Source organism: Anser cygnoides, chromosome 15 (genome assembly GCF_040182565.1).
Source record: "Anser cygnoides isolate HZ-2024a breed goose chromosome 15, Taihu_goose_T2T_genome, whole genome shotgun sequence".
NCBI lineage: Eukaryota > Metazoa > Chordata > Aves > Anseriformes > Anatidae > Anser > Anser cygnoides.
The window spans coordinates 10,367,671-10,382,540 of NC_089887.1; the positions used below are offsets into that span (position 1 = coordinate 10,367,671).

At 38.8% G+C, this 14,870-nt stretch overlaps 1 protein-coding gene across 7 annotated transcripts in view; it reads right to left on the reverse strand.

Moving 5' to 3' along the window:
• Positions 1-14,870, reverse strand: part of CPPED1 (calcineurin like phosphoesterase domain containing 1) — a 143,176-nt gene that overhangs the window by 18,651 nt on the left and 109,655 nt on the right. The window lies entirely within an intron of this gene.

Consider the following 14,870-nt stretch of genomic DNA (forward strand, 5'->3'; position numbering starts at 1 on the left):
AATGGAACTTTCTCTTTCTTCTGCCTTGGAAAAACAAACTTAAAAACTGGTAGAAGCTGCGTTCACTGCTCTGAATGGCCTTTCTGATTGTCTTTTCAGGTTAAATTCCTGATACCAGACAGATTATTTTTCCCTCTCCATTTCATGATTTATAAATTTTAATCAAATCACTTTATTGCTATGCAATAATGAAACCTTGATTAGTCTCATGAGTCACAAAAGTTGAAAAAAAACCCACATATTTTAATGCTAAGTACTTATCTTTCACATCAAAGTTTGTAAAACCATTAATAACAAAGCTGAGATTCTAGGTTCTTCACAAGAAAGAAAGTGCTACCACAGACAAACATTTCCCTTCCAGGTTAAGCCAGCATCCTTTAGCATTTAGCTACTGCTGGATACACAGCTGAGCATCATACACCACTTCTTTTAAGCAAAAAAATTATTGATCAGCTTTCTTGCTAATTTAAGATGGTGCATATTTTATTTTGATAGGAACATGGTCTATAAGTAAGGTAACACTGATGGTAACACTGAATCAGCTGCTAACAGGCTTCTGAAAAGATTTCTGAAATTCTTTTAAGAATATTTATATTATTCTATTTTCCAGGATGACACAAAAGGTGACTAAGTCGCATGCTAATTTAGATATGATATCTGAAAATCCTAGTATTGATATCTGTGACTGATGGGGCAATATAATTTTTTTCTTTACAATCACATTTATTTTTTTTCTCTGCAATCATGTTATTTACACGTGAAATGAAAATGTGAGCTAAGTATAAATAGCAAATTTTACAAACAGGTTTTGGGATTATCTTTTGGTATGCTCAGTCTAAGATCCTTGGATTTCAGAATGCACAACTTCCTGAAGCTGTATTTAGTGCTATTTTATACTACTCTGAAAAATTACTAGACCAGATAGCTGAAAATACTAGGAATTTTGTTGTTTGTCATCAAGTATGAAACATATAAATTAATATTGAAAACTGTTGCAGGAAGCATTTAGATCTGTTGATTTATGATACTGTTAATGACAACTGAAAAAATTTTAAAAGCACCTAAATGATTTAGCTGTAATTTCCCTATTGAAACACAAGAGGTTGTGTAATCCTTAATCATAGCGACACTTCCATGGTTCTTCATAAAGCATCTGGAAATATATTGTTAATACTGAGTGACTCAGGAAACACACCTAAGTATTCCCTGACAACTCTGATTAAATAGCAAGCAGCTTATCAGAATAACCGATTACTTTATGAAATTTAATCTTTCAAAGACTAAATATCAAAGTATCAAAGACTAAAGCAAGGAAAAAAGGAAAAGAGGTTGTGTGTAGCTGGTCTTGCTGCAGAGGACCTTGTCATCGCCTGCGTTGCACCACCTCCTGCAGTTCCTCAGCATGACATGGGAATTTCCAGCTTTTCAGAGAGCCAGAGTAATACTGTGAATAATTCAGTTATTTCATCCAGTAAGTCCATGCTGAGGTTGACAAGACTACCTCTCAAAGTAGGATCTGTTACTTGTTCCATGTGGCTTTCTAGAAAATACATGACATAGTCCATGCGACTTCCCTCTAAATCTGGTTATGCATTGCTTGTTTTCAATAGTTGGACAGTAAACATGACCAAAGATTAATCCAGACTCAGTTTTGGCAGTGAGCTGCCTAGATGGCAGCTAGCACTGTTCCACCTGCCAGCCTTACACAGAAAAGCCAGAAAGAAGGGTACATCTGAGATCTTTGTTTAAGAACTCTTTCAGTTTTGAAGATGTAATCAAATGCCCTGGTACCTGCACATCAAGCACCAAAAGATCACTGTGTCTAAGAAGGAAAATATTACCTTAAGATAATAACGAGATATCTTTGTGTTTAAACTGTGTTACAAATGGTAAAACTTTCACTATATAAAAAAGCTGAAGGATGTCGAAGAAGTTGAAAAAAAAATTGAAATCCCTGCAGCACAGGCAGAGAAATGAATTGTGTAAGCTTATGCTATTGCATTCTTAGTATCTCTAGCAAGACATAAGGGGAATTTAATGATCCCATGTACTGTACAGGTGAAAGCATTATTTTTGTAATTATAAAACACTGAGCAGAGCCTACAATGATGCGCAGGGATGGACACCAAGATTCATTTGTAATTGTTTCATATATTCCAGCAATCTGCCATTCCATGCTTCCCACAAAAGGTAAGACACACTCAGTGCTATTCAAGCGGTAGGCCAGCAAATGGGTCATTTGTGTTGCTATAACCGTGGCATAAAAAAAAATGCTAGCAACAACTGATTTTTGCCTTCAGACAGCAGATAGCCTGGCAAAGACTAAAGGCAATGCAAAGGCAGAGAGCTGTGCCTAAGAACACAGCTGTAACTTCACAGGAGATGCTCATCTCCCCCGCCAGAACACCTTCCACCCTTTCTCCTGCAGTAATTTAGACCTAGTTCACCATGATTAAATGAAGATGGAAGTAGGGGACCTGTCTTAACAAACTTGGTTATATCTGTCCTTTGCTTTCATAGGAGATAGTGATTTGCCGACTGATATATAAACTAGGATCAACCTATAGTTAAAAATTAAGCAACTTGGAAAGCAAAATATAAATTATTCTTCTGTGTGCCTGGTGAAAGCTACATGGGCTTTCATATTTCAAAATCCAAACCTTACTCAGATAGCAAATGACTCAAGAGGGAAAACAGAATGAAGTAATTTTTACATTGAACAGTGGTATATGAAGGTTGTTGCCAGCTGGAACTTGTCTGTTATCCTATTTTAGTTTATCGGTACTGATTCTTTTTGCTCTGTGTAACATACTCACCTAGCTGGTGTGAGAATTACACTTGTAACTTGGAGAGCTTGCTCTGACTCAGCGGCAGGAACCTAGCAGAAGAGTGTTGTTTTTTTTTTTTTTTTCCCCCCTTGGGAGAAACCCCATCAGAATACCTCAGAAGGTGATGGCGTGACATAACGGGCTCTCTGCAGATTCTGTGCTTTCTGTATTATTTGGATCTTTAGAATCATCATATAAGGGTGTTTTAAAACTGATGCTATAGTCAGTTTGAGAGTGAGGAGTCATTTCTCAACTCCTCCATGTTGTATCTTATTACAGTGACTGTCTAACGTAACATACTTGAGCAATTCAGGCACAGAACACAGCATTTATTTCTCATTACAGGCACACACAGCCCAGCCACGAGGCTACACTTGTCCCCCACCTTCCAGCCCTGCCGTTCCTTCCTGCGGTGACAGGCAGCACGTGCCCACCTAGAGCTGCTTAGGGCATGGCTGGGGATCTCCTTCCATTGCTTTCCAGTAGACAGCAAAACTCAGCCTCGTGGGACTTTAAGTATGACATCCTTCTTGCTAAAGTGGGACGCGTCTTCCTTTGTGGCAATGCCCTTAGAAGAGCAAGCCCTGACCTGGGAGAAGTGGATGCTGAAGTAGATGGGGCTGCTTCCAGCATTGTTGCAGCCTCTGAACAAGGCACTTGTGGGGTGGACAGAGGACACGCTGTGCTTAATAAAACCAGTCTGCTTTCATCTGAGAGCTGGCTGTAATGGATCCATGTGTATAGCACCTTCCTGTCCTTGCAGCACCTCACAAATAACCGACAAGCTCCAGCAATGCTCTGGACTCCTCCCTCAGGCACACAACTAGCATGGACCTGGCTGGACCTTCGCCTTCACCCGCAGAGTTAAGCTGTGGTTCAGCCTTCGAGGACTGAACATTTAGGAACCAAGTGTTTGGCCTGCTTTCTTACTGCACCAGCTAGATCTGTAAAATATCCTTACTCACTTCTAGTAAGTGACAGTGCTACTATGGAAACATGAATTTGTTTCAATGTTTTCCACTTTTTCTGCAGGTAAGCAAAACTGCTTTAGTCTGTGAAAGTTAGGACAAAATAACAATCATAAAACCATAGTGAGATATAAACCCCATGTGACACTCTTTTTGTAAGGGAAGTGTAAGTGCTTTTGTAAGGGCAATAAGTGCTCTCTTTTAACTGGAAGGATCGTGTTCAGCTTTCCACCTTGCAGAGAATTTAGCCTTTGGAATTGAAGAGGAACAGAAATCAAGACTGTTATCACATATGTAAACCAAACCCCAACCACACAGTTTCAGTGCAATTAGAAGGGTAAGAGTACAAAAGCAGTAAAGCAACCTTACTTATAAGGGAAACCAAAATCTCCTGCTGTCTGAAAATTCACGGGAAGATTTTTTGAGGCACCCATCCTAGACCTTTTAGCCAAAAACAGCAGGCAGACGCCAGGTAAGAAGTTTGGCCCATGAATCATGCAGTTTTTTTTCTTCTCAGGCAAATATTGCAACTTCCCCCCACTTATGTTTAACATCTGCTACCTGCCTACACACAAGAAGGTATTTTGGTACAGAACTGAAATAAGAGTGATTGATAAACAGTGCAAATATGATACCTCACAACAGAGGATGCAATTTAAAACCTCTTTTACCTCCTGTTGGCTCTGTGAGGCAGACTGTCTAAACAAGCTGGTGTTTATAGATACTGTTCATTCAAATTCCCCATTTTAGCATACGTCTGTCATTCAGGGCCTAATTTCGCTGGATGGGTGTTCAGTGCTGAAATGCCCTTGTGGAATGAGCTGCTCAAGGATCAGCCTTTGCTAGAATCCAGCGTCTGCCTTTGATACCTCCCAGTGAAAGTTGTGCCCAGACTTCAGGTATTCTTTATTTCCAGTGCTAGTATTAAATTTTTGTTATTGTGGTGTTACAATCTTACATCTTGAACGAAGAAACAAACAGGTCACTGCTGTGTATTAATAGAAGTCTAACTGATGTTGTTTATTACTTCAGTAGTATGTTTTTGTTCACCCAACTGTCTTCCCCTCACTTTTGTTAGTTAGCATAAGAAGGAAATCTGAACCAGTCAATGCAATAAGACTAAGATGACAAGCAGGCAATTTACTTTGCTCTTGCTTTTGATCTTAAACATAAAAAGAATCTCAAGATGTATGCACTCAAATTTAATTTATTCATTTCAGATGTTTTTCTGAAGTAATACGGTCAAGTTGCTCGCAAGTCCCCTCACACACAAAACCCGTTTTCTAAACCCTGTGAGAAAAGAGCAGCGTTTGTCCTGGCAGGTCTCCCTGTAATAACCTGCTTTAAGGCGTGTGCAGGTCAGTTAATGCAGTTCAGTATATCCAGCTATTCACAAATGGGTGCTGTCCTCTCCCACTAAAACACAAAACAAAAAAACCAAGAGGTAGGTAGAACAGTGATCTTGTTTTTCATCGTTGACTTCTGAAAGAGCAGATGAGAAAAGCTTTGATATAAAAGCAATATGAAATACTCAAAAGCCACTGTGTAACTAAATTCCAAAGGATGGCACCCTCACAAGCATTATTTCATTTTTAGGAAACACGCAGTGATTTGAATTTAAATGTGACTGAAGGTTTTACAATATCCGTTAGCCAAAAGAGCAGGATCCCTTACAGCAAGACATTATTCACTCCTAATGGATTAGTCATTAAAAGAAAAAAACAGATTAAGTTCAGAATAAAGTCAAAAACTGTGCAGATAGTTACTACTAAAAGAAAGGAAAAAAACACAACAAAACAACAACAAACAAACCACACACAATTCTGTGACCATCACAGTCAGATACCACACTGCACGACACTACAGCGGTAACATCTCTACCACGGAAAAAAAAGGCCTGAACTGACACGTTCATTTTTGATCAGTACACAACTGGAATCCAGATACTCCGGATGGAAAACTCAGTGCAGGCCATCATGTTGTGCTTCATCTGTTCTAAAACCATGCCTTGGATCACAAAAGCATCTAAAACCAACGAGCTTCAGGCCTGCAAACCAAACATGAGTTTTCAGAGTCATCGATCTGAAAAAATTAATGTCTTTGTTAAAAAAAAAAAAAGGTTTGAAGTACAGGAATTGATTCTGATTTTTGTGACGCAAAGATGTCCTCCTCCTAGCATGCAATTTACTCTCATTTTCTGATCAAGCACAAAAAGTCCTTTTCAGTTCTGATCTGACAAAGCTGAATCTGAAAGACAAAAAGATTTGCTGTTTCCAAAGAACTGATCATAACCTTTCTTCCCTGTAGAATAATGCATTTGTACTGAAGACTGAAATACCTATTATGGCACCAATTCTGTGAACCCAATGCAGCCGATTTTGCATAAAATAAGTAAGTTACATGATGTAACAAACAAGCATCATAAGGATTGTTCAGGAGTCATCTGACCAGATGGAAGTCTTACATGTGTTGATAAATCCTCATTGTCTTGGACACGACACAAGTTAATAAATACTTTGTTTTTACGCTACTGTATTTACATCCTGCATTGTGTCACTTCACCCATTCCCTCAGGTTGTAAAGCTACACAGTGGATAAACTAAGGCAAGAGGTGAATGCCAAGGAAAGTGATTAACAGCTTATGTAACTGGGCATGCTGCTTTCAATGCTATCTGTATGGTCATTTGTATGCAGACTTGTGCTTTAAAGGCCAAGTCACTTTGTACTTAGTTTTATACTCTGTTCGTGGTTTCTACTGCACACATTTCTCAACAGAGAATTCCAAACGTTCCTCTTAAAATTTTTTTCTCCCCCATTATTTCCAGTGTCTGCTTTCTAAAGCCAACACACCAAGTAAGCAGTCATTCCAAGAGCTTCAGCAAGCTCTTGTTGATCCATGTTCAAAGCTCTGGTAAGACTGACAAGTATTATTGGCATTTCCCATTTTCTCTTTTTCTTGTAGTTCTCTCTTCAAGCTTTGTGAACTAGACCAGCAGGTTGCATTACAAAGGGCTTTTCCTACACGGATGGTGTAGTGGTTACTGTTAAGCTGACTAATTGGCATGCTGGGGAAACAGATCCAAATGAGTATCTGAAATTTGCTTTGGTTGCTTCACGGAAAATATTGGTACAGAAAGGGATGACCTGGCCAACCGGGCCCACGGGCGACTCGATGAACACAGCTGTCAGGTCTTCACACAGTGCAGCAGCTCTGATTTGGAAGAGGTTATTCTTGATGACCCCACATGACCTGAGCAGAATATCGTTCTGAAAGGAATGGAGTCCTAACTGAAATATTTTCCATCTACTGAGAGTAAAAAATTTTGGAAAACTTTAACGAAAACTTTAGCTATGCCAATGTCATTAGCATGCTGTCGATTTTACTTCTGACAAGAATCAGATGAGAAAGCAGTTCATTACATGAAAAGAAACTGCATGCTGGATATCACGCAGAAGGCAGTTGGTTAGCAGGAGAAGCTCAAGTTATTTTAAAGAATTTTAAAAGTACAGCATCTTCTTCCCACAAATTATACTTTATCACTCTGAGAAACCCTTCCAAACAACAGTTCTGCAGCACCAGGGAAAAGGGGTCAGCAAGATTTTGACATAATTGCACTGTAAGAAAACAGAGGCATTTAGCTGTGTATCATGTGTAATTCCTATGAGAGCGATTATGTCCCAGTCACAGCTTATTGTTGGGTTGCAGTCCCACAGCCCCCAGACTTCCCTCCCTTCCTTGTTACTGCACTGCTCTTGTATTCTGCAGTGTAGAATAATGCAGGGACACAGAAGACTGGGCTTATTTCCAACTCCACGTGGGGCAGGGAGGGAAGGGGACCATAACCCAACTTTTCCTAGAGGCCCAACAGACAATTCCATCTTTTTCAATCTCTCCTTTGACCAATCTTTTAGTTCAAGAAATAGTTAAATCATAAAATGTCTCTATTTGAAAAGTGAAACGCTCACCATGACCTATTTTTGCTTTATTAAACAGAAAGCAGATACATTCCTTAACATTATGCCAATGAACTGTAATGTTTTTTTTTTTCTTAGCATTCTTTTATCATATTTTATTAGACATACAGTGGTTGGTCTTCTCTCCTTCCCCATAAAGGCGGGAGCGAGGGGAAAGAGCACTACAGGACTACATGACTACATGTTTGAAACCAAGGGTTTCACGTGTGAGTGAGAGGGTGGCCACGTCCCTCTCCGTGCAGGAGAAGTCACCCTTAGGCAGCCAGGTACTTGTCGGTGCGGGGCCATTGGGGATAACATGGCACCAGAGCCCAGCAGAGATGACAGTCAGCATGGACAGGATGCACATGCTTTCAAACATCCCGATTTAAAAAATAAACAAGTAAAATCAAGTGTGCTGTTTGGAAGACCTCTCCGAAAGCTTGCACTGTTGAAGTATTGTCACAAGCTTCAATTGTCTTCCCATGGAGCAGTATTTCAATAAAAATGACTTATTTTTACTGGCAAGATTTCCTGTACCAAGTCATGAATGTTGCCAAAAGTCTCCAGCTGCTGGTAGTCTGAGCTCTTGCAGTGATAGAGCTCAACGGCTTATAGGAATAAATGAAGTATAGCAGAACATTGCACATAACACTATTAATGAGATTTGATGTGATAGCACAGACTAGCATGACGTATGAAAGCCTGGGTAGCAAAGAGGGAAAAAATCTCAATGCAACAGTATGATTTTGTAAGTACATCTGTTTTCCTAACTTCTTGAAAATTGGATGTTCGTTAGTTCAAGTTAATTCCAGAAATACAAACTGAGTCCCAGTCTCAAAGGAAATCTAGATGCGTTGATTGCAGAGGTCCAAATCAGCTAAAGCAGGATGGAAAATGATGCTCACACATTTATCTTGAAATACTAAATATAATTTCATAAAGATATGTGCACCTAGAAAACAAATTTTCTCACACAACCTGGATACTGGGCTGGAATTCAGACTTGAACTAGTTTAAATTCCAGGGGTGTCTGAATCTAATTTCTATAATTACACACACTTCCATGGCTTGCTTCCAAAAAACCCTGAATTCAGAAGAAGTTGTTTTCCAACTCTAGTTCCTAACATACAAAGACCATTTTGAAGCAGGTTTTCTGTGCCCAAAATGCAACTGGCCTAGTCTCAGTTGGAAATCAAACTGCTCAACCCAGCACTATGGATAGTGTAAAAATATAGGAAGAAAATTACCAATATAAAAATAAACCAAAGAAAAGCAAGCAGATTTTCCAAATTAGGAAGAGAATGCCTGGAATAATCAGCATAGGCAATCAGTAGCATGCTTTATTTAGACTGAGCCTTCAATTAAATAAATGCTTTTCTCAGCAAAAGCAAATGAGACTGTAAGAGAATGAGAAGGCTAAATTAGTGGAATATGAATGACATAATAAATATGTAATGAGTACAGTACAGACCTTTCTTCTCCTCCCTTGCACTCTGTAGAGATTTCAGGAAAAAAAGTAGTTCTGACTGGGCAACAAAATTTATTGCGTGGTCCAGATTACCACCCTTAAAGTGCTGATTAATGAACAATTTTTTAAAATAACTCCAGACACGAACCAATGTTCACTGCATTTCATTAACGGATTTATGGCTCCTAGAACAGACTGCAGGTGAAGTTCAAAGCAAACAAGAGGAGGCATTTCTTCACAGAGCACCAGCTGTGAAATGGGAAACTCCTTTCCACGGTGAAAGCCGAGAGTTTTCAAAAGTCAACTCAACAAATCCACAGAACCACCCCTAAATAGCACTGTATTGATAAAACTAATATGATTCAGTAAGTCCCTGAGAGAAAAATTGTTGGAGATTGGAAGAATACTTGGAAGAAGTATCATTATGCACTCTGCTGTCCTGTGCTACAGGGTTTGAGAAGGAGCAGCAGAGGAGTGGACAACAGGGACCATCATTCTGGTCTAGTTACTCTACTGTTACGTTAGCTATTAAGTTTAATGATAAAACTAAGTTTAAAATACAATTATGCTTATTTAAAAATCGCAAGCTTCCCAGGCCAAACCTCTTGCTCAAAAATTGAAGAAAGGGTATATACTGGGAAAAACTGAACCTATATGTATTTGTCCCCGAAACTGCAGGGGCTAGACAGGAACAGCACTAGAGCCAAAATGGAAGCAAACAGATGGAGAAGCAGTTCTGTAAGGAAACAACTGCGCTCAGTGAAAAACCTGAATGTTATCAACACTCCTCGGTACCCTTTCAGACTTGTCATGGGCAGGAGAACAAAATCAAGTATTATCCAGGCACAGGGAGATGCTACTGTAACAGACTCAGGGTGTGTGTATGTACCCACACACATCTATGTGTAGATATCTATCTTTTTTAAAAAGGCAATGTTTCTGGGCAAATACAATGATCTAAGTCACAAGGATAAACTGATCCTGAGCACCTCCCCTAGAGCATCAGGCACAAACTGTTTTTTTTTTTTTCCCTTCCTTTCACTTGCAGCATACAGCAGCTTTTTAGAGTGCTGAACAGTGTGGTCGGTTCAACAGTAATACCTGTTCTCAGAACAATTTTGCACTCCAAAATGACGTTCTTTCAGCTTCCCTATAAGAGCACACATTAACCATAGCCATTTTTTGCTGTACCTTTTTCCTCTCCCCTGGGCAGGTGGTGTATATCATTTTTTCAAGACTTCAGTGCTACAAAGCGAATGATAATATTTAGTAGTCTTTGTAAACAAAATCTCTCTTGTGGAATTAAATTGATTTTTATCTCATTGCAATTTGAGAAGTGCTCACATCACCCCATCTGCCGAGCAGGTGTTACAGAAGCAAACAAAGATGTGAAAGCATCAGTCACAGCAGTGCTAACAGGACTGTTCAGTGCTCAGGCAGTTCTCAGACCCTGATCTCCAACAAACCCAGTCAGTTCCCTACAGTGGAACTCCAGTAAAAGGAAATATTCCCACTGGTAGGTGTCAGGGAACACCTTAAATCAACCATCACCATTGAATCAACCTTAAATAACCATTATAGAATTATTCTGTGCAGACCTTATAAGCTCTGTATTATCCTACCTTCTTCATCAGAGGCGTTGTGTAATTAGAATTACAGCTCAGCAACATGAGCATCTTAATAAAAAAATACCACACTGTTGCCTGTTGTTAGCAAACAATACCCCAGAAATGTTCAGGAAAACTTAATTAAATCCACTTTATAGAATAAAAAAATCCAGAGCCTGATACAACTGGTGAAATCCGTGGGTCTATGTAAGTGGGAGACAAGCTATTAGTCTGCAAAGTCTATCTATGACAAAAGTAGTTTTTTATAGGACACCACTGAATGCAGCTATACAGAGAAGGACCTTAGTCACGCTTGTTTTTCCTATATAACCAGAGGAGAGGCAGCAGGCACAGCCAGAGGGTGACTCCAGATCACCTAACGAGACTGCAGCTCTAAATAAGCCGTTAGAGCTGCTCTCTGTAGAAGGTCACTCTGTGCTTCAGGTTTATCTTTGTGAATGCCTCTTGTGACCTTTCGGTGGAATTTATTTCTTGCTTTTGCTACATTTTCCATTTGAAAATGAAGCTTTCTAAAAGATCTGATACAAAGCCCAGATGATCCTGGCTTACCGTGTGCTCTAAGGAGTGAAAAGAAGGTAACCAAAACTACAGCCCAATGGAGAAAACAGACATCAAAAATTTATCAAAGAACAAACATTACCTAATCTCTCATTATGGATTATGCTAAATAATTGTATTTTGCAGCATCTCACTGCTGAATTTCAGAAAAAAATGTATGTCTCTGTGTATTTATGTGCTAGATGATATTCTTATACTTAGGAAGCAGTCTTAAAAAACACCATTCTTACACAGATACACAAAAGATATTGAAACTGGTTACCTGTACCATGAGCACATAATTTCAAGGTTGAAAGAGTTTGAGCTAAACACTGAAGTTGAGAGTATTTAAATCTAAATTATCTTAAATACTGACAAAGCAACACATAAGCAAGGACTGAGATTACTCACTTGGTATATGGGCTTTGCCAAAATCAAGGTCTCAATGGCAGGAAGAAGAAAATATTACTCCCTTGTCAACTTTGATTACACAACAAAGAAAATAATGAAACATAACATATGTTGTCTGGTAAATTTTAGAAACAACAGCTTTCAGCACTCCATGCTTTAACTTTGTACTCAAACATATCTCAGCTGTGGATGTTCAGAGAGCTGCTTCTCCCTTTAATACCACTCTCCTGTCAAAACATTCTAAGAGGAGCAGGTAGGTATTACACTCTCTTAATGAGTGAAGGTGTTAGAAGTTACAGCACCTGCAGTCATAAATATAATAACAAAAAGACATTTAATAAAGTTAGGTTGTTACTTTTTCCTGTATGTATGAATTTAAGTGCTTTCTACCACACCTGAAAAATTGCTTTGAAGTCATCTTGATGAATTTAGAACTTTTTAATTAAAAAAGCCGGATGCTGCAGGGGTTTTCCTTCTATTATTTTATGTCTCTTATCTTGTGATTCTCTCTCAGACTTGTAAGTCTCTCACCTATATACACCACCTGTATTCTTCACAGCACTCTGAACCACAAATTCTTTTATCAACTTTGTTGGTGAAGAAACAGCTAGTAATTTAGGTTTTATTTGAAAAAGGTCTTAAAGCTATTCAGACATCTGCTTAAATATTTCACTTCATTCTGGTCCTTATTGTGTTAAGTTTCCGAAGAAATTTCAGTGTGTTGGTGATGGTTCTCAGGATAAGAAGTCTTCAAAAGATTGTCCATAGCTCTGCAAGAATACCCGTCTTTTTCTGGTCACAGAAAAAGTCTGTAAAGCGTAATAAAATTATAATTGAATGAGATCTGTAAGACAAAGTATGTCTTCTACTGCATAAACTGCTTATTTAAAAACTAATTTCTAATGTTTATCAAAGAAACATGACACACAGGGCAGATTTTGGGCTAGACCACCACCTGGATTCCTTTTTTTCCCTTCAAAGCTACAAGCAAGCCTATTTATATCATTGCTATAAAATTCTTAAAAGCTGAATATGCAATTCACGCAGTAGAGCAGACCTCACCACTGAGGATGTTAGCTCAGCTCATCCCCAGTACTCACACACAGGCTTTTTTTCCTGTACTTAGCTTCTGCACAGAAAGGAGAAGAACCTTACCAACTGGGGCTAAACATTACACAAACATGCTTTCAGAAATATATTCTCACTTAAATGATAACCTATGTTCTCAACTGAGTTGACTTTCACTATCACTGAAATTGCTTTTTGATGGACAATGGTTGTTTATAATGCATTTAAAGAAAAATGGGACTCGGAATATTTCTTAGACATGCAGCTTACAAGTATGGTTTAACTCTGCATAGTAGTAATACATATTTACAAGTGCCATATTTTCAATTTATAAATATTTATCATAAGGACATGATTTTATCTTTAATTAGCCCAACTGTTAAGGACACTTTTAATGTGAGAAATGTAATTCAGTACTTTGTACCAGATGTAGCCTCTACAGCTAGTCTTTTATCTCTGCTTGTAATGAGCGGATACTTAAACCAAAAACATTCTGTAATATGTAAGCGGTCAGAAGGGAGTCACTACACAAGATTTGGGCTCAGGATTTAAAATAATCATTTTCTGAAGTTGCATACCTCACTCTGAAGAAGCTGTGCAATGCTACGATCCATGCTTTCAGTATCATTTTATTTTCTATAAAAACCCATATGACTTTCTTGGTTTATGAAAGGATTGAAATCCTTAGATTTTTCTTCCTTTCCTCTCTCTCTCTCTCTAACCAGATGCATTACTGCTCCATGTTTGACGCTATGAACATGAAAAGTATAAGCAAGAAAACTGGGATAGCTCCAGGTCTGATCCTGGGTTATCATACAATGCCCATCTACTGACGTTGCATTTCCAAAACTAAGCCCTAGAATATGCACATTACATTGATTAAACTGATTTTTTTTTTTTTGTAATTGCACAACAATCCTTCAGAGTGGTTGGAAACACTGCAAGACAGCATCACGCCAGGATGCAAAGGGAGAGATGGAGAACAAGAAAGCAGAAGGAAGGACGGGCTGGTGTCGGGCCAGGGGACGGAGAATAGTGGGGGACTCATAAAGGCAGCCTTGCCTTTTCCAGAATAAAAAGCTGTACCATACTTCTCAATTATGTGCTATAAGCGGTTAACCTTCTTAAACAGCAAGTCACAAAACAAAACAAAAGAAACCCCAACAAATGCAAAGTAGGTTGGGGTTTCATTATCAATATTCTGTGTTTTAATCCTCCATTAATATATGAACTGGGAGGAGCCAATTTTATGTCCTACCATGCTAACTGCCTCTTTGTAATCTACTGATAACATTCTGTGGTCTTACAAAGACCGTTCTTCAAAGGAATAATAAAATGGAAGCCAAATGCACCCGTTACTAAGGAAACTCTGAGCCAACTTTTGATGCAGCTCATTTTTCCCAGCACTCTGAGTAACACTGAACTGCTTGCTCTCTGTATTCATTTAATTAGCACATTTGATTATTGGATTGCAAATGTTACTTATTGCCTCAGTGTTGTCTAAAACAGCAAGGAAAAGATCAATTTATTAACATATTCATGAAGGAATCAAACAACAGGCCATTTGGGGAGGATTTTTGGGTGGGAGCAAGGGGCACAGTGGGAAATGATGGAGGGAAGGAACGCATGGGATGTTCGCACAAAAAGAAGTTCAGAATTTTTTTGTGAGAGTTGTCTTGTATTCCTGGCTTCCCATTCACTGTTCCCTCTCCCTTGAAGCCTGTGTGAGTTGTCTGAAAAAAGTTTTGACTTTTGATTAACCCCCTGGATACTCATTAGGAAAAAGAGCCTGAAATATCCCTGTAAGAAGCATGATAACTTAACAATGATAAATGTTACAGTGATAACATTTTGCATAATTTCTCTTCTCTCCTTCTGATTAATTATATTCCCAGTGCTGACTGTTGTGAAATGTTAGCAAGCCATCTGGATGTCAGAAAACTCTAGAACAGAACTGCTCTGGTTTCCACCCTAATGCTCCTTTACTGGGATACGCCTGCATGGT